The 18,453-nt window shown below is 40.5% G+C and overlaps 1 protein-coding gene and 1 long non-coding RNA gene across 2 annotated transcripts in view; one reads left to right on the top strand and one right to left on the bottom strand.

Annotated features, from left to right (window-relative positions):
* Nucleotides 1-18,453, bottom strand: part of PDE7B (phosphodiesterase 7B) — a 460,575-nt gene that overhangs the window by 327,277 nt on the left and 114,845 nt on the right. The window lies entirely within an intron of this gene.
* On the top strand, nt 14,124-15,373 carry LOC149462885 (uncharacterized). The gene is made up of 2 exons (XR_016312566.1): nt 14,124-14,240; nt 14,734-15,373. It is a non-coding gene; the product is annotated as an uncharacterized LOC149462885 (long non-coding RNA).

Raw genomic sequence — 18,453 nt, 5'->3', positions numbered from 1 at the left:
CAAACCTTGATCTAGGAATTTTTCTTTTCTTTTTTTTAATATTTCTTTTTCTTTTTTTACACATTTTTTATCTCTCTGCAAGGAGAGAGAGAGAGATACAATGTATCTCTCTCCTCCATCCAAAGAGGAAAAAATCTCAGGGGTACGCTTCACAGTGACTGCTCACTTTGATAGCCAATTAGAGTTCTGGCTCCTGATCATTAGTACAGGACAGACCCAGCGCTCTTAGTAACACCTCGATCTTTGTGCTGAAGCGCACCGTGCAAATATGCAGCCCCATGTAAAAAAGCACAGTTCTCTGAGGCCAAATATTTGTGTGACGTCGGCACCAAGGGGTTATGAGCAGCATAGAGATGGAGATGTTAGGTTATGTTACCAAAAATTAGGTCATCGTTTAGGCCAAGAACTTTTGAGAGCCCACTGGCATTTCAAGACCTTTAATGTCAGAGTGGGCTCAGATAGTACAAAAACAGCTCCATTGTTGGGTATCTCTTGGTTCATATGCCTACTTATTGTAATATAACATTATAAAAATGACTACAAAATAAACAGGTTTGCCTTATCTGCAGAGACTTGTGTTATTCAAGAATCACAATCATCTGGATCACTGGGTTGTGAGATCCTCTGACAGATCTGCATACGAACATTTAGGACAATCAAGATTTCTCCTTATTTGATCATCAGTTCTTCCCAAGCATAGTTTAACCTGCGACTAATCATACTTAGCAACTGTTTTCTTTCATGGAAAAAAAATCTAATTTTGTTTGAAGAAAAATGTTTTGGTAACTTGCACATATACAGCTTAATTTCAGAATGTACTATTCAATAATTATCCAGCATAAAATTAAAATGCAACACTTTTTCCAAACCAAACATGAATTATTTAAAATCAGACATACTGCTTTAGAAAACAGACCTTTTTTATTCATTTGTCTTCAATCTCATTTTTTCATAGATGACATGGCTTGGATCTTGGAAGCACACAATGTGGCCAATAATTGCTTTCTTATGCAGTTTGAATGTTCAAGTTATAATCTGGAGTAAGTAAAATATTTTTTTCAACTGAGTAACCTCTGAGCAACAAGCCAAAGTAATTGTCTGAACGTCAGGGCACATTATTGTATAATTCTCAAAACACATGGATATCACAGTGGGTTTCGGGACATTTGAAAGAATTTGTATCTTAACCCTATTAAGACCAGAGGTTTTCAGATCAAATTTAGCAACAACAGCATCTGTCAAATAACTTAGTATGTATTTTGCATACCTAAATTGTGTATGTATATATATATATATATATATATATATTATTTGATACACTGTTTTAATAAAAGTAAGCAAATTTTTTATAGGCTAACAAATATGTAAGAAAAAAGCTTTTCTATTTTTTTTTATTTTAAGTGATTTGTTATTTTTTGGAATAGTGCAACTGATTCTGAGTTACAGTATAGATGGCACTGCTGATGAACACTGCGGTCTGAAATTGGAAGTGAAAGTGAAGCTATAAGTGGGGGCTTGCACTCCCCATAGACACCCTGCACTCAATCTCCAAAAACCATAAACCAAAATAACATAAAAACAAATTGTGCTACAGGCAGTTAAACACCAATATGGAAACACTGTTTCTGTGCCACCAAATCTTCCCAAAGTGCTTCACCTCCTGTGTCACCACAATGCACTCACCAAAGATCCATGACCCTCTTATTTGTAAGAAAAGCTCATAAAGCGCTGTTAAACCCAGATGCTCTCCAACTGCTGTTCCTCACTTTTCCTCCAATCATCACTTGCCCTGATGTCTCTCCATCAATGTCATCCAAGGACCACAAAAGCAGAGTCTCTCATTGTGCAGTATTTAATTACAACTTGGTAATAAAATGTATAAAAATTTTACTCTCACAAAACATGGTGCCCAATATCTCTGCACCAATATACTCAATGTCTGTGCACCGCCATTCCACTTCCTGGACCTCGACGTGAGTTTCAAATACCAGAAACCGGAAGAGACGTAGGAATTTGGCCGGACAGTAAGCAGCCTCTACATGTTTCACCATATGGCATCCTCAGGAAGCTCCCAAATTGGAAATTGGAAGTGTTACATAGTCTGGCTGGAAAACGACACAACTCCATCTAGTTCAACCATAAATGGAAAAAGAAAAATTTTATATCCTTTACTCACAGTTGATGCAGAGGAAGGCCAACAGTGGGCATCATTCCTCCCAGACACCAATGATGGGCACTATTGCTCCCACTAGTACCAATGATGGGACACTATTGCTGTCATTGACACCAATGATGGGGCACTGTTCCTCCTACCAACACCAATAATGGGGCATAATTCCTCCCACTGATACCAATAATGCGGCACTATTCCTCCAAATTATACCAATGATGGGGAACTATTTTTCCTCCTGCTGACCACAGGTGCTATGTCATTTTGACTTGCTCCCACTGACCACCAAGCCTGAGGCATTGTTTAACTCCCACTGGTGCCTCAGGCATTTTCTACTCCCACTGGTCCCAGTTTCGCACCCCTGAGGTCTAAAGGACAGTATACTGGCCATTTGTTTGAAAAGTTTTCAGATCCCCTTCTGTAAAATTACCACCTACAGCTCTTATATCCTGTGAGATACCCACGGATCCTTAAGATACTCAAAATCTAGTGCAAACTTTAACTGAGGACACTATCTGCAGTACTTAAACTCTTCAAGGTAGGCCTTTAGAGGGTGAGGACATACAGCTCAGGGAGATCCCACACTGTAAACAACCCTGAGCCAGTAAATCTGGAACATTCTCTCAAAAAAAGATGTTATGCAACAACAGTCTCTAGGATCTCTCTCCCAAGCCACTACTCACTGTGTCTCTGTGTACATTATTATTATTATTATTATTATACAGTATTTATAAAGAGCCAATAGTTCGCTCAGCGCTGTACATTACAAGGAGACCTCCTTCCGGTACCAGCCAGACCCTGTACTGTGAGCCTTCAGGCCAGATTATCAGCACACCTTCCCTGAGCTGGGACCTCACTGAATCTCCTGCAGTCTTCTGTTAAGTTGCCCAAGAGAGCAGACAGCTCCTCCAGGACAAGGACCCTGCTGTTCCAGGCCCCAGACTATTTATGCACACCTCAGGCCCCTGCTGGTCACCCTCCCAACCACCGATTTGCCGAGGCTACATGAATATTTAGCCCAGGGTCTGCCCTTTTCAACCCGCTGTGGTCCAGAACTTTCCAGAATACAAAGAGAAGTAGTTGAGACTGCAACTAGCAGAACGCAGAAGAGCCAAAAGCAACCAAGACCTGCTTCACTGTCTACAGGGGAGCGAAAACTAACTTTACCTTAATCTATTAGCAAACTATTAAGAGGGTGCTACACACATAAAAATTATCAGCTAGAATTGAATAATTGGTACACAGTACTGTAAGTGTTTTAATTTCCTTACATACCATGGAACTTTATTTTAGAATCATTTATAAAGTCTATTGTATAGTAAAGTTTCCTCATTACTTCTCTTAAGCGCACTAAATGCTTAGAAATGCCAGAAGTTATTTGCTGTGGACTGCATCCTCTGCACTCTGTTCTGAGCTTGTTGAATATAACTGCCCCTGATGTGACCCAGACTTTTCAAACTTTTCCTATGAGACCCGACAAAAGGTGTATTAAATGCCAAGGTGCATTCTGTTCAAGTATATTGTTGGCATCAATAGCTATGCTTTAGTAAATTAAAGAGCTAAGATTTATTTTATAGATTGCTGAGGATCTGAAGAATGCAAAGTCTGATCTTTCAAGAAAAACACAGCATACGCTTTCCAAGAAATGCAGAACACTGGCATGAATCAGTCCACCATGGAGACAAAACATCCCTGACCAAAGTAACCTTCCACAACAAAATTATTTTTTTTTTTACTAGCTTATCTACAGCATAAGATATGGATGAAAAAATTAAAACCTTCACTGTTAATACTATATTTATATTGCTTATGTTCTATTGTCCCTTGCTCGGTTTCTACGGATTGCATAACTTTCAATAAAAAACTGAACGCATACCTAAACTCAAGGGCAAAAATTATACAATGCAGTTTACAAGTCTTTAGGTGTGGTGGCTACATTGGGATTATTTTCTTCAGGGTTTTTCACCTTTTTCACCTTGTGATCCAACCAGTAACAGACTTGCTGCTTTAGAGTGACTATGATCACTCACTGTACTGTATCTATGGAGGAGCAGTGTTGTCAGCTTAAAATGCTCTCTTGATTTACACTACAAACACCTCCCCTCATCCTCATTACATAAGTAGCGGGTGCTCTGTAGTTCACAGAAAAGTTCTGGTAAGAGCTGATAACATTGTTTGTGATATAGGGCTCAACAGCAATTGTTTTGTACTTGCAAAAAATTCACTTAAGCCTTAAAAAAGAATGCAGCCACCCCATTTGATGACTGGTAAGCTGTAATGTATTACATTTTTGTTTTTAAGTTTTACAGTTCTTAAGTTTTACAAATACAATCTATATGAAAAAAAAAGAAAAACCCTTGACACAGTTGCGATGGGCACTGCTGTATTCTTTCAGATATGACCAGTCCTTAGTTATAACCTGTAGTTTCTTCAAAGAGGATTTGCACTACCATACAAGTCTATAATAATTCCAAACTTGTTTGGTGCAGGTCAGAGGTATCTTAAACTATAGTCAGACTGATGACACAAAGCCAAAGCTCGTCAACACAGCCTTTACATCATGCAAACAGCATTTACAGAAGAAGGTCAGCAGTAGTAGCCTACATATTGCTTTCAATGCAGGGTCATTTAACCCCTGCAAACTGGAGGCAAGCCAATCATGTTATTAACATGTTTGGTTTCCCTTGCATCCTTTATATGTGTGGTTATTGACTTTCAATAGGCAATACTGTTATAATTTAATTTCTTTCAAGTTTAACATGTTGATCATACCTTAAACTGCTGTAGCGGAACCTTTTGTTCTATGGGCTTGGCAAGTAGACATTTACTTTGCCTAGTATTTCTTTTTCATTATATGGAAATAAATTCAGTGAATTCAACTGATAGACCTGAGTTGTTTTTATTGTTCAGTTCAGTCCAGATAAAGGCTTGACACCTGGAGGTCTCAGGGTAAGGGTCTGGAGAACCATATGAATGGACCCAGAAGGTTTTGAAGTGATTTGGAGAGCTGGACTCAGCAGGGTCTGCATCGGCACATGGTACATTAGGTGTTCTATAGTATTTTGGGTTAACTTGGGTTGCAGAGAAGTGACCGATGTGCAAAAGTGACCTGTGGCAAATGTGTTGCCATTGCTCTGGCCTAGGATAAATTACAAGGCCTGTCTTGCAGGTCCATCACTGTCAAAGAGGACACTGTACTTCTTTTTTACACAGCTTGTTCCAAAACTCTAAGCTTAGACTTGGCTGCCTCTTCTTTCTGTTCTTCCTGGAGGTCATCCAACTCTTTTTCTGCATTGACCTGCATTGCCTGTACCTCTGCCTGTATTTGTACTTAGGCTTTGTCAGGGATCTCAAGGTCCACCGCGGCACACGGGTTGGCGCATGCGCAGAATACCAATGCGCACCAGCATGCGGGTGCTAGGACATAGGCGACCGCGGCAACAATCGCGGCCGTGCATGAGCACTCACACACGCGCGCCTGGCACCAATGACAGCGCAGGGCGCACTATTTAAATCGACCCCTTGCATGCTCAAGGTCTTGTTCCTGCTCATTCTGTTCCTGAGATTGCCTTGTTGCCGACCTAGCCTGACCCTGATTGCTGTTGACCATCTCCTGCCCTGACCCCTGGCTCGTCTTGACTTCTCTTCTGCCTGTTCTTGATTATATGACCTCCTGCTGCTGAACCTGGCCTGTGACCCGATTACTCTCTGCCTACTGCTCTGTACCGTTTCGCCTCCGCTGTTACCGACCTGGCCTGCCTGACTTCGCTATCTCTCCACGGTTTCATCCGTCCATCCATCCTGCATGTATCCATCCACTACTGCCCAGATCTGCTCCGCCTCTTCGCAGCAGGCTCTTATCGCTACATGCCACTGGTGGTTACCTCTACCGCAGCTGGGTGTACTCAGGGGCTGCGACCGGGTCTCAGCCTGCTCCAAGTCTATCCCCACCATCAGGGGCTCTGGTGAACAAGCAGACTGGGGCTTAGACTCCGTGCCCTGGGGAATCCCGGACTGTGGATCTCTAGAGTCACCGCCAGTCGGTACCTGACAGGCTTCTTGTGTTTGGGCATCTACAGTTTGTAATTGGGCCTCTGCCATGGTGACTTGTGCCTTAATGTCTGCTTCCTTTTAAATAAATGAGCTTGTGCTTTTGCTGCCTCTGCTTCAGTGTCAGCTGTTATAAGTAGAATACATAGTGGTGATCATTGTGAGCAATATCTTAGCGATGATCACTGAGTGGGACCTTGGTAATCTAGAGGATTTCTTAGAAGGCTTAGAGGAAGTAAAGTAATTGTGCAATTGTTATATCTTGTCGCCTGTCTGTGACTTGACCTCCAGGAGCGCAACATGTCATTGTTGGTTAAGAACAGTTTAGTTTTTTTAGCACTTGATTAAACTCTTCTGTGTTAACACTTGATGGAAGAAGAATAGGAATTGATTCTTAACCAATTGTCTATGTGCCATTACCTTTAGGTGATCATACACTGGCAAATGTTTTGCTGAGAACTTCCCCTCCGTGAACCTATATAAGTCTGCCCATTCCGTGAGGCTCTAGTATTTTAATCAGGCAGTATGGAGAACATAGAGGAAGAAGGGAAGGGACCTCTGTCTTGTACTATACTCCAAAATATGGAATTTACAGGTAAATCAAAATTTCTATTCTCTCAGTAGTGCGGTACAGGACAAAGGAGTTGATTCTTAGACCATGGGATGTCCCCAAGAAATAATTCTAGAGGTGGGCAACAAAACAGCCAAAACTGCAACAAGAGAAAGAACAAGAAGGGTGATACAAAAAGATGCCAGCAGAAGCAGATGCCAGTCAGAGTAGGGATCAGCAAAGGCTCATATAGCCTGTCAAAAAAGAGTTTTGAATACTTAAACAGAAAAACAGGTAGTGGCCCTGAGACCTTTGAGAATAACCAATGCCAGATGGTTGCAAGGAACCAAAGAACCCCAATGTCCTGGGGGAATGGGTTAAAGTGTGGAAGAAGTGACTCATTCCCTGATAGCAGAAGTCCTGGAAAAGGGACAAATTGGCCAGGTGGAAGTGGAATGAGGAATCCCACAGAGGGACTGCCCTGTGAGGAATATTTGCCCTGTGAGGTGATTTGGCAAGGGAATACATGGTAGGCCACCATAGATGGCAGTCCTGACCTCAGCCATAAGGGAATCATATGTATGTGACATGCCTTCAAGGCAGGACAAAGGGAGGAAGAATTGTATTTCCACAGAAGGCAATAAAAGGAGCCCCAGGAAAAGCAGGAAGGACAGGCTTCCAATATACTTCATCCTCATGTTGCATAAAATTAGGGAGTTCCAATTAAGAACACAGGTGGACCAATGCAAAACTTTAGCCATTAGGGTTAAGAGAGGAAGGATTCATTCCTAAAAAGGCATTATAAGGGAGTGACCCCTTTGAGCCCAAGGGAGGGCTTAGTGTGGGCCTACGGGTGACCCTAGAGGAGCACAGAAAATAGCAGGTGTTGAAGAAAGAGAGCAACCTATCCCAACCACGGCACCACCTGCCTGGAGTTTGCATGTTCTCCGTGTGCCTGCGTGGGTTTCCTCCGGGTACTCTGGTTTCCTCCCACACTCCAAAAAAATGCTGGTAGGTGAATTGGATCTTGTCTAAATTGGCCCTAGTATGTGTATGTATGAATGAGAGTTAGGGACCTTAGATTGTACACCCCTTGAGGGTTAGGGACTGATGTGAATGTATAATATATATGTAAAGAGCTGCGTAAATTGACGGAGCTATATAAGTACCTGAAATAAATAAATAAACCTCTTGCAAAAGGGAATGTACAAAGCTACTATGTTAGGAAAAGGACATACAAGGCCTAACTAAGACCTGCTGGGTATCAGGGGCTAGATGTTTTACTATTCCAATTGGAAGAAGTCGCAGCATGAGATATGGATGCAGTTCTCTATCATCACACTGGGTGATAACTCTCACACATGATAGATTACAGAGTTTGGGGGAGCAACCTGCATGTCACCAAGAAAAGAGGGGCACCTAACCCAAAGGTTGGAATGTGTCCAACTGAAAAATATCAAGGGATTTGAGATGCTGAGATCTCTGGGAAAGAGTCTGTAGAGCAGTCATATATTTAAAGATGTATAGTAAAATGGGTAGGCAAGTGCAAAGATAACTACAGACCACATGTGGAGGGTAAATAAGCCCATAAGGTGAGTGATAAGAACAAGGGGCTGCAGCCCTTTCCAGTACCAGGTTGGTGAAAAAGGTAGACCGGTGCCAAGACCAGTTTCTTTTTAGGAGGTGAGAACAGAAGGGCTTCTCAGCTTGTAAAACAGGTAGCCTGATGATCCTTGGTCCCGATACAGGGAGGAAGGGCATATCAAAAGGGCAGAGCCTGAGGCTTGTAGGCCAGGGAGGTCCATGTAGAAAAAGAAAGTACATATCATGAAGCTAACCTCAGCTCGAAGTGAGCAGTAGGGTTCCTATGACCTTGCGTGGAGAATATGGACACTGGCACTCCTGAAAGGATTTTCCAGTAGACCCTAAAGGAAATTCTTATGGAAATGCAGCCAAAGGGTGCCAATGGCAGTTTGAGAGACAAAATAATGGGCTGAAGTGAATGAATGTATCTGTTGCGTCAGATACAGTGTGACTTTCAAGTAGAATCTGTATTTCAGCATCTGCTCACTCAGAGGGAAATGTAAAACTTTACAACAGATAGAGCACAGTGTGTAAAAGGCTTTAAAATTCTGTTTTCTTACTGTTCTGTTTCAGTGGAAAATATATGCAATGAAATACCTCCCAGACCCAGTCTGTGTGGACAGTATGGCCACTTGCTGTATTAGCAGAATCCGCAGGCAGCTTAAAGCAGTATTAAAATCAAAACCAAAAATGTAATATATTGCAGCTTTCTTATAATTAAATGGCTGTATTTATTTTCTTTTTTTTAGGTTTTGCCCCTCTGTTGTCACCCAGTGATCTGGCCAATAACACACCTCCTGTATTATACAAATACCTCTCTTGGTGATGGAGCACAGGGGCCAGATTTGGATAGCAGCATTGCCAGTCTGGGGGTTGGGGAGTATCAGATGCACTAGCAGACTTAAATACAGTAACAAAATGAAGCCAAACGCCAGCTAATAATTTATTATCAGTTACAGAAAACAATTTTATTCACTTTTGGGATAAAGGTTTTTACATACATAAATAAAATCTGATCACTTTAAGCACCCCTGCCAGTGTTAAGTGGTTTGTCTTATCCTTGTATCTGCAAGAATGCTTTTCTGTTGAAAAACAACAGACTTACAGACTGGATCACCAGATGAAAATAGAAGAAAGAAAACCTAAAAAAAGCAAACTAATACATCCATCGCATCTAAAAACTGGTAAGCTGCAATGTAATGAAACTTTGTTTTTGATACTGCTTTAACTCTTTGGTGAGACACAGAAGTTGAATCCAACATGGTATTTCTTCAGATAAGTGCAATACAAAAGACATTTCCAGTTTTTATGCAGTGTAAAAAGACAATGGCTTTCCTAAGTGTAGCACTACCCCCTTAGGAGTCGCTGAGTTATTTTCGGGCTCCCTGACGCTCTTGACCCCACTCTGAAAGCCCAACCACTGCTGACACCACTGTACACTTCTGGCCAGAGTAAACTCACTCAATATTATCAGAAAATAGACTCACAAACAGGTTAGAGTGAACTGATATTTTGTTTATATTAGAGTTGAATGTAAGCACAGTAAAGCAGCACAAAATATTAGACAGGCATATAATAACAGTTATCAACTTAAAGCAAAAGTCAACACATACAGCAAAAAATCTCAGTCAGTTCCGGATTTCCTGCAATTCAGAATTTAAGCAAGGACCTCAACTCTGAGATGTTTCTGTCCACAGTGAGCAAAGGAAATTACTAAAGAGTAATTCTAGCTCACGTTGGGCCCTCTGAAGTTGATGACAAGGTTCAAGTCTGAGGTAAGGAAAAAGCTCTTTAATTAGGAAGTCTAATGTTCCTTTAACTGCAGTGAGAGATCTTCTGCATGCCCATTGGGGGCCATCTGGTGCACTACAAGAATTCAGATCTCCTTGGTTGCAATAGGTGGAAGTCCCTCAAAAGGATTTATGCAAGCATAGGAACTACCCCTTTAAGCTGTATTTAACTTGGGCAGTATCCCTTTAATACACAAGATGAGTTGCAGGTTTTAAGCAAGAGGTTTAAGGTGTGGGCAGAAGCACTTATTGGTAAGGGTTAATTCCTCTCTAGGCCATAGTAGCAAATGGCTACAAAGAAGAATGTCCCTTGATGAATGTGAGCCAACTGAAGCAAAAGAAGCGGTGTGGCTTGGTCTGCAGAGGGTGGACACTGCAGTAGGCTCTTGCAACTGGATTATGCTGAAGATGTGTTTGCTAATAGGCTGCGTGAGCTAGGCCTCAACTTGTGCAACTTGTGAACAATCTCAGTAACTAGATAGAGAATAGCTGATTCAAGAGAATGTCAGTGACAACTCAATTGGCTGGACAATGGGACTCTCTCACTCAATCTGTGGCATCATCCCAGTCACTGGTGGTCTCTCTGTAGATGGGGGCCACAGCGGTCCTGTGGTTCCTCATGCAGAGCTCATTTGTGACTGCAGCACTTTGGGTCACTGGCCAACAGGGTAGTTCTCCAGTCTCTTTGGTGATGTCAGCAGTCAGTTATTTCTCCCTTTTCTCCACTCTTTCACTCTGCAGCCTAGCCCAGTCCTCCAGTCTGTTCCGCAGAGCCTTCTCCTAACACTTTCCTTCCAGATCTCTCTTCCAGCTCACTTTCTGCCTCTGGTTCTCGGGCTTCTACATTTACATGCTTCCGCCCACACTCCAGCTCCTCTAGGAAATGTATTTTTCTAATTCTATGCCTTCCAACAAAGTCCCGCGGTTCAGTCTACAAAATACATAAAGCTTTTCACCAGAGTGTATGCCACTGAGTTGCAGGACACTGCCATCTTGTGTCTCTTTTAACACTCTGCAGTCTAAATAATAGCAGGGTGTTACACAAGCACTGTCTCTGTAGTATTGAAGCTAATGTGAGCAGCATAAGGGCTCATGCACACTGCAGTTAAAAAAAAGCAGCTTCTACAGGCGTTGAGCTTTTTTTTTCTCTGCCTCTAAACTCCTTTCTAAGTTAGCCTGTGTCCATGCACACTATAGGCGTTTTCAGGAGTTTGCTGGCAGGGGAGTTTAAAGTTGACATGCGTGATTCATTTTGTTTTGATTCATTTCTACCTGTTTCTACTTTGATTAGTTTTCTACTGGTACCACTTATTTTCAACCCATGTGTACATTTAAAGCATATGTGAACCCTCACCTTGTAAAAAAGTCAATTCAGTTTAAAAAAGATAAGCAAGGCAAAACATATATACAGTCATGGCCAAAGATATTGGCACCCTTGCATTTCTGTGAAATAATGCACCACTTCGCCCAGGAAATTGTTGCAATTACAAATGTGTAGACAGTCTCAAGTTTATTTATTTTGTTTGTATTGGTATGACACAAAAAAGCGGAGAAACAAAAAGCCTGACACATTCCACCCAAAACTCCAGAAATGGACTGGATAAAATTATTGACACCCTCAATTTAATATTTGGTAGCACACCCTTGGAAAAGTAACTGAAATCATTTGCTTCCTGTAACCATCAATTAGTTTCTTACACCTCTATACTGGAATTTTTAACCAATCTTCTTTTGACAACTGCTCCAGGTATCTCAGATTGGAAGGGTTTCTTTTCCCAACTGCTGTTTTGAGATCTCTCCACAGGTGCTCTATGGGATTGAGATCTGGACTCATTGCTGGCCAGTTCAGTACTCTCCAGCACTTTGTCTGAAACTATTTCTGGGTGCTTTTCGACATGTGCTTTGGGTCATTGTCCTGCTGTAAGACCCATGACCTCTGATGGAGACCCAACTTTCTGACAATGGGCCTTACATTGCACCCCAGAATTCTTTGGTAGTCTTCAGATTTCATAATGACATGCACATGGTCAAGACATTCAGTGCCTGAAGCAGCAAAGCAACCCCAAAACATCAGTGAACCTCCACTATGTTTGACTGTAGGGACTGTGTTATTTTCTTTAAAGGCCTCCTTGCTTTTTCTGAAAATGGTAGAATGATGGTCTTTACTAAAAAACTGTAATTTTGTTTAGTCTGTCCTCAGCACGTTCTCCCAAAAAGATTTTGGCTTCCTAAGGTAAGTTTTGGCAAACTCCAGTCTGGCTTTTTTATGTTTCTGTGTCAGCAGTGGGGACCTCCTGGGTCTCCTACCACAGAGTCTCTTTTCATTCAGATGGTGACGTATAGTGCGAGCTGACACAGTTGTCTCCTGTGCCTGAAGGTCAGCTTGAGTTTGTCTGGAAGTTGATTGAGGTTCTTTGGCCACCATTCGAACAATGGTTCAATGCAATCTTTGATATATTTTTCATCCACGTCCAGAGAGATTAGCTACAGTGCCATGGGATGTAAACCTCTTGACAATGTTGTGCACAGTGGACACAGAAACATTCTTTGGAGATGGACTTGTAACCCTGAGATTGTCCATGCTTTTCCACAATTTTTGTTCTGATATCTTAAGACAATTCTTTGCTGCTCTTTCTCTACTCTCTGCTGCTTTCCCTGCTCCATATGGCACACAGAGACACACAACAGAAAGGTTGAGTAAATTTTTCACCATTTTAACTGGTTGCCGATGTAATTTCTACATAGTCAGCACCTGTTAAGTAATACAGGTGAGTTTAATTACAAATTACAGGAGTATCAAAAATTTGGAATGCAATTGATTAGCTACAGTGCCATGGGATGTAAACTTCTTGACAATGTTGCACACAGTGGAGACAGAAATGTTCTCTGGAGATGGACTTGTAACTCTGAGATTGTCCATGCTTTTCCACAATTTTTGTTCTCATATCCTAATACAGTTCTTTGTTGCTCTTTCTCTTCTCCATGCTACATATGGCACAGAGAGACACACACAACAGAAAGGTTGAGTCAATTTTTCACCATTTTAACTGGTTGCCGGTGTGATTTCTATATTGTCAGCACCTGTTAATTGATACAGGTGAGTTTAATTACAAAGTATAGGAGCATCACAAACTTGGAATGCAAATGTTTCTTACAATTTTGAGAAGGTGACAATAACTTTGTCCGGTCCATTTTTGGGATTTTGCGAGGAATATGTCTCATTTGGATTTTTGTTTCCCCACTTATTGGTGTCATACCAATAAATGCCAAAATAAATAAACATGATAATGCATAAACATATGTAATTGTAATTTACTGAGCGGAGTGGTGCATTATCTGACAGAAATGCAGGGGTGCCAATACTTTTGACCATGCCTGTGTGTACAGTATATATATATATATATATATATATATATATATATATATTTACAGTATATTTCACATTTCTTTTCTATTTTTAATCACATGACCTCGTTTCTCTGCTCTATAGAGGTGGTGATGGAAATACTGCGGGGTGGTAGGGGGCTGGTATGTCAGCAGGAGGCAGAGATAGAGCAGTACACTTATATTTGGGGCAGGGGAGGTGTGTCAGCACTAATATACCTTGGCCATTGGAAGGCAGGCTGTGCTCCCAGTAGAGAGAGAAAACTGACCACACTGGGATGGATGTGCTTCCACGCTAGAAATTACCAGGTATTTGACACAAAGGAAGAAATACAAAGAGAACAAGATACTTTTTAGCACAAGTACATGGTACAACATACACATATCAGGAATATGAAATTTTGGGGTAACATACACTTTAAGATCACTTTATGACAACCTTTTGAAATTGAAGTCTGTCTTGGCAACCCAAAATATCTGGTCTCCATAACTTTATTTTTATTGCTGAAACATATGCAGAGGTCGTCAACATACATTTACTATATCAGCTTTCCACATTGCTGATGGAATCAAATACAAATACATGCAGATACTTAAGCACTCATATGTGAGCTGGATACAGATGCACACATTTAAGGATTGTTTATAAAGAAGTCCAGAAATACACTATGGATAACCAGTAAACAGCAAGCTTGTGAACACTGTCAAACAGGTAGTATTCATGTGATTGTCTACTTTTAACATATTCTTATATATGTGTTTTTCTTTATGAGACATATGGAGCTTATCTTGTCTACACATGACTGCCAGCATAAAATTCAATAACTCTTCCTGTTTGTGGCTATATACATGTCAAAAGTAATACCTTTCAAGTCAGAAAATGGTGTGATAGATGTTATTGCATAGCTTCATATAAAAAGTTAATATTGTCAAGACGCAAAATATTAAATATTATAATTTTTGAAATGTAGATATTGCTATGGTGTTAAAATAGCAATATCTTTTTTTGAGATACAATTCATGGGAAAATTGTACAAACTTCACAGATGTCTGAGAAGCTGAAAGTCCATAGCAAAATATTTCTAATGAGTAGAGGCATTTTACATTAAAAAGTAAGGTGGATGCTTTTAACCATGGTAATTGATAGTTAAGCTAACTGGCTGTTTAAAGTAACAACACCTGCAGCTTTTGTATTTGTCCCACAGGTGATAAATAGCTTACAAAGAACCAGCAAACACAAATGCTCCTGTGCTTGGGGATGGACTCGATGCAGGCTACAACCACATTAAGAATGTCCTGGAACATGAACACCTTGCTGCCCTCAAATGGACCGGGGAAATCCAAATATACTGAATGAGGAAAGAAAAAACAGAGGGTGTACAGGCCTAGTGCATTACCATAAAAAATGTTTAATAAAAAATAAAGTATGTGTTGTACTCACAAACGACAATATAGTCAAGGCACATCATAAAGAACAGCTGGGTTAACACCGCGCTGAGTAACAGTCCGCAATAGGGAGTATAGACATCCAAAGGCTGACGCGTTTCGAGGACTTGCCTCTTCCTTAGAGCCAACTGACCAAATGTCTGCTCCCTCTTTTATATGCTCACTACTAGTTAAACCAAAGGTCACATGGGCCGCCCTGGACACTCCCCTGTGCAGGTGGCTCACTACTAGTTAAACCAAAGGTCACATGGGCCATCCTGGACACTCCCCTGTGCAGGTAAATAGCTTACTTCCCAAAATATTAACAGTCCTTGGATTAATCTGTTTCTATTTAATGTGTTTTATCAAACAAAACTTCTACGAATTCTGATATGCATTCAAATATAATCTTAACCAAGATCTAATTCCCTTTTGTGATTATATTAGATAGCATTTTTGTCATCAATCTATGGTAATGGGTTCTCAGGGTTAAGTAGGCGTTTAAATTAGCATTATAAAAGCACAATGAAGACAAAGCCTCCAATCATCTTTGGTTATATGCTAAATTATGAGGGTAAGAGTTACCTGTCAAGCAAATACATTAGATTTACTAAGTCTTCTACACATACCTTTTAAAGTGTACTGTATGTATAGCCAACATTTTTTTTTAGCTTTGGATAGAGTAGGAAAGAATTAGAATCTCTCTAAGGTTTTTATTGATGCCTTTGTCCTTGCTTTGAAGATTACCACTCTCTTTTATTATGAATATTTTTTATTTAATATTAATTAATATTTTTTAAAAACCTTTGGGTTTTTTTCTTTCTCTCCTCTGCAATGTTTCTCTTCTAATCTATTTTATCTGCCCTGATCCTGTTTTTTGCATTTCTTATTGCATTCTTTGAAACCAAAGCTGACCCTTTGGCCTTGTATTTTTTAAAGGACAGGTTTTTCTCATTTATATGCTTTATTATATTAGCACTTAGCCACCCAGGTTTGACTTTTGTACTTTTATACTTGTTGCCCATTGGAATTTACAGATGAATGCCATTGTTTAAAATATCCTTCAAGCACTCCCAGTACTCTTCAGTGTACTTTGTTTCAAGAATTTGATCCGATTTAGTGTCATGTAGTATGGAGCACAGCTTAGTAACGTTGTTTCTTTTGAAATTCAGTGTTCTTGTCCTTCCACTTTGCAGTTACTCTGTGATCACTCTTTCCTAAGTTATCCCATACTTCCACATATGCAATGAGCTTTGTGTTGTTAGTAATTAGTAGGCCCTGCAGAGCATTATTTCTATTTGGGACTTCCCACCATTTACTTTATGAAATTTTCCTGAATCATGCTCAAGAACTGACGAGCCTTAGCTGAGCATGCAGCTCCATTTTCCCAATCAATATCGGGATAATTGAATTCCCCCATGATTATAACATGGCCATGCCTTCTTACCATCTCTAATTATGAAAGTAGATGGGTCTTCTCTTCATCCTTAAGGTTAGGGGGCCTATAGCATAACCCCCTCCCCCAATTGGTTTACCATTTGTTTCATCCCTTTGAAGCTCTATCCACAAAAACTCCACCTCATCAACTTCGATAGCAATGTCATCCCTCATATTCACTATCAAATTGCTCTTGACATACAGGCACACCCCTCCCCCTTCTACCTATCTTGTCTTTCCTATGCAGGAAGTACCCCTGGACAGTTGAAAGCCAGTCATGTAAGCCAACAAACCAGGTTTTTGATATTCCCTTAAAGCCATCACCATGTAGCATACGTTTTAGTGCTTCCATTTTAATATCCATACTTCTAACATTTGTTTATATGCATTTTAATTTTGTGCCAACACACATTATATTATCCTTGGTCATGGTTAGGTTACAGGAAGAGTCATTTGGCCTAGTAGTAGAGGCTCTGGATACTTTAGTTGCTGTATAATCTGGTTTGAGATCCCCTCCCCCCCTTACTTTGCTCACATCCGCATACTACGATCCTTGCTCACTGCATGGTATGCCTTTTACTGATCCTTCCCCCCCCCCCCCACATCCTAGCTTAAAAATGTTTCCAACCTTCTGGCCATCCTCTCCCCCAACAGATCTGCATAATTCCCTATTAGGTACAGTCTGTGTCTGCAACAGAGCTGGTAACAAACTGTAAAGTCAACCCAGTTCTGCAACCTGAGTCTGTCAGAAATCCAGCGTTGTGCTCAGCTGCAGTTTTCTCTCCCCTCTCTTGCTCTTCTCACTGAGACTCAAGCAGCAGCAGGAGCCATTGGCTCCTGCTGCTGTCAATTAAATGTTGTGAGAAGGGATCAGGGGGCAGGTGCAAGCTGAGTTGTCTGTGTCAATGGGTACAGGCAGCGCGGCTCAGGAGCAATCCTGCATGTGTGCATCCATAGCAAACGGTTTGCTATGGGGGCACACAGAGAAGAGGTGGAGCCTGCAGCACTGGCAGCGGACCAGAGCAGAGAAGGTTTGGGGCTGCTCTGTGCAAAACCATTGCACAGAGCAGGTAAGTGTAACATGTTTGCTATTTTAATTAAAAACAAATTAGGCTTTATAATCGCTTTAAAATGATTTAGAACAACTGAGAAAAAAATTCAGGAACTGAGTAAGGAAATTTCAAACAAACTTGAGCCCATTAGAGCCCCCACTCACATCACATTCCCCATCAGAGTCCCCTTATATCAGAGTCTCCACCAAAGTCCCCCAAACATTGAAGTTTCCCTTTACATCTGGGTTTACATCAAAGTCACCCCTTACATCAGGGTGCTCATCTCTTTTATAAGAGGGCCAAATAAAATCTTGCAGCAGCCTTGATTTGGCCTTAGTTTGGAAACCCCTGATTTACAGTACCTAAATTATTAGTCACCATTGCATCTTGTAGAATACAATGCTATAGGATAAAATAAAAAACATAGAAGATATAGCAAATACAAAAAAAAAACACGCTATGAACAAATCTATCACCAAAAAGCCACTAGCAGTACACTCTGATACAAAGTATAACAAAATATTAAACAAGTACAGCGCTGAAAAACAAAAAACCTGATATTACCTGCGGTGATCTATACAACCACCGCAATTATTATATATAACAATCCACCCTGCAAGGCATCCAAAAAGTGCAAATATGGGCAAAAATACAATATATCAATTTCACACAAATATATAAGAGTGCAAAAATATCACTTGCATATAAATTATGTGCAAATACACAAAGAATGTGTAAACATTAATAATGTGCAAAAATATATGAGCAAAGAAATGCAAAAAGTGCAAATTATAGATATACTGTATGTATCAGTGAGTCCGTTTTAGTCTACTTTAGGGGTGTAAATAACACTGGTACCACTCCATTCTCAATATTCATATATAGCAGTCCCAAGAATGAAGTAAAGTGTGTTACATATATCTATAACTTGCACTTTTTGCACGTTTATTTTTGCAGAATATTACTGTTTGCACATTCTTTGTGTATTTGTACATAATTTGTATGAAATTG

Source organism: Staurois parvus, unplaced genomic scaffold (genome assembly GCF_062004578.1).
Source record: "Staurois parvus isolate SC_StPar_1 unplaced genomic scaffold, SC_StPar_1.0 ptg000165l, whole genome shotgun sequence".
NCBI lineage: Eukaryota > Metazoa > Chordata > Amphibia > Anura > Ranidae > Staurois > Staurois parvus.
Note: the sequence above shows the minus strand (reverse complement) of the source record. Positions and strands in the feature narration are given on the sequence as shown.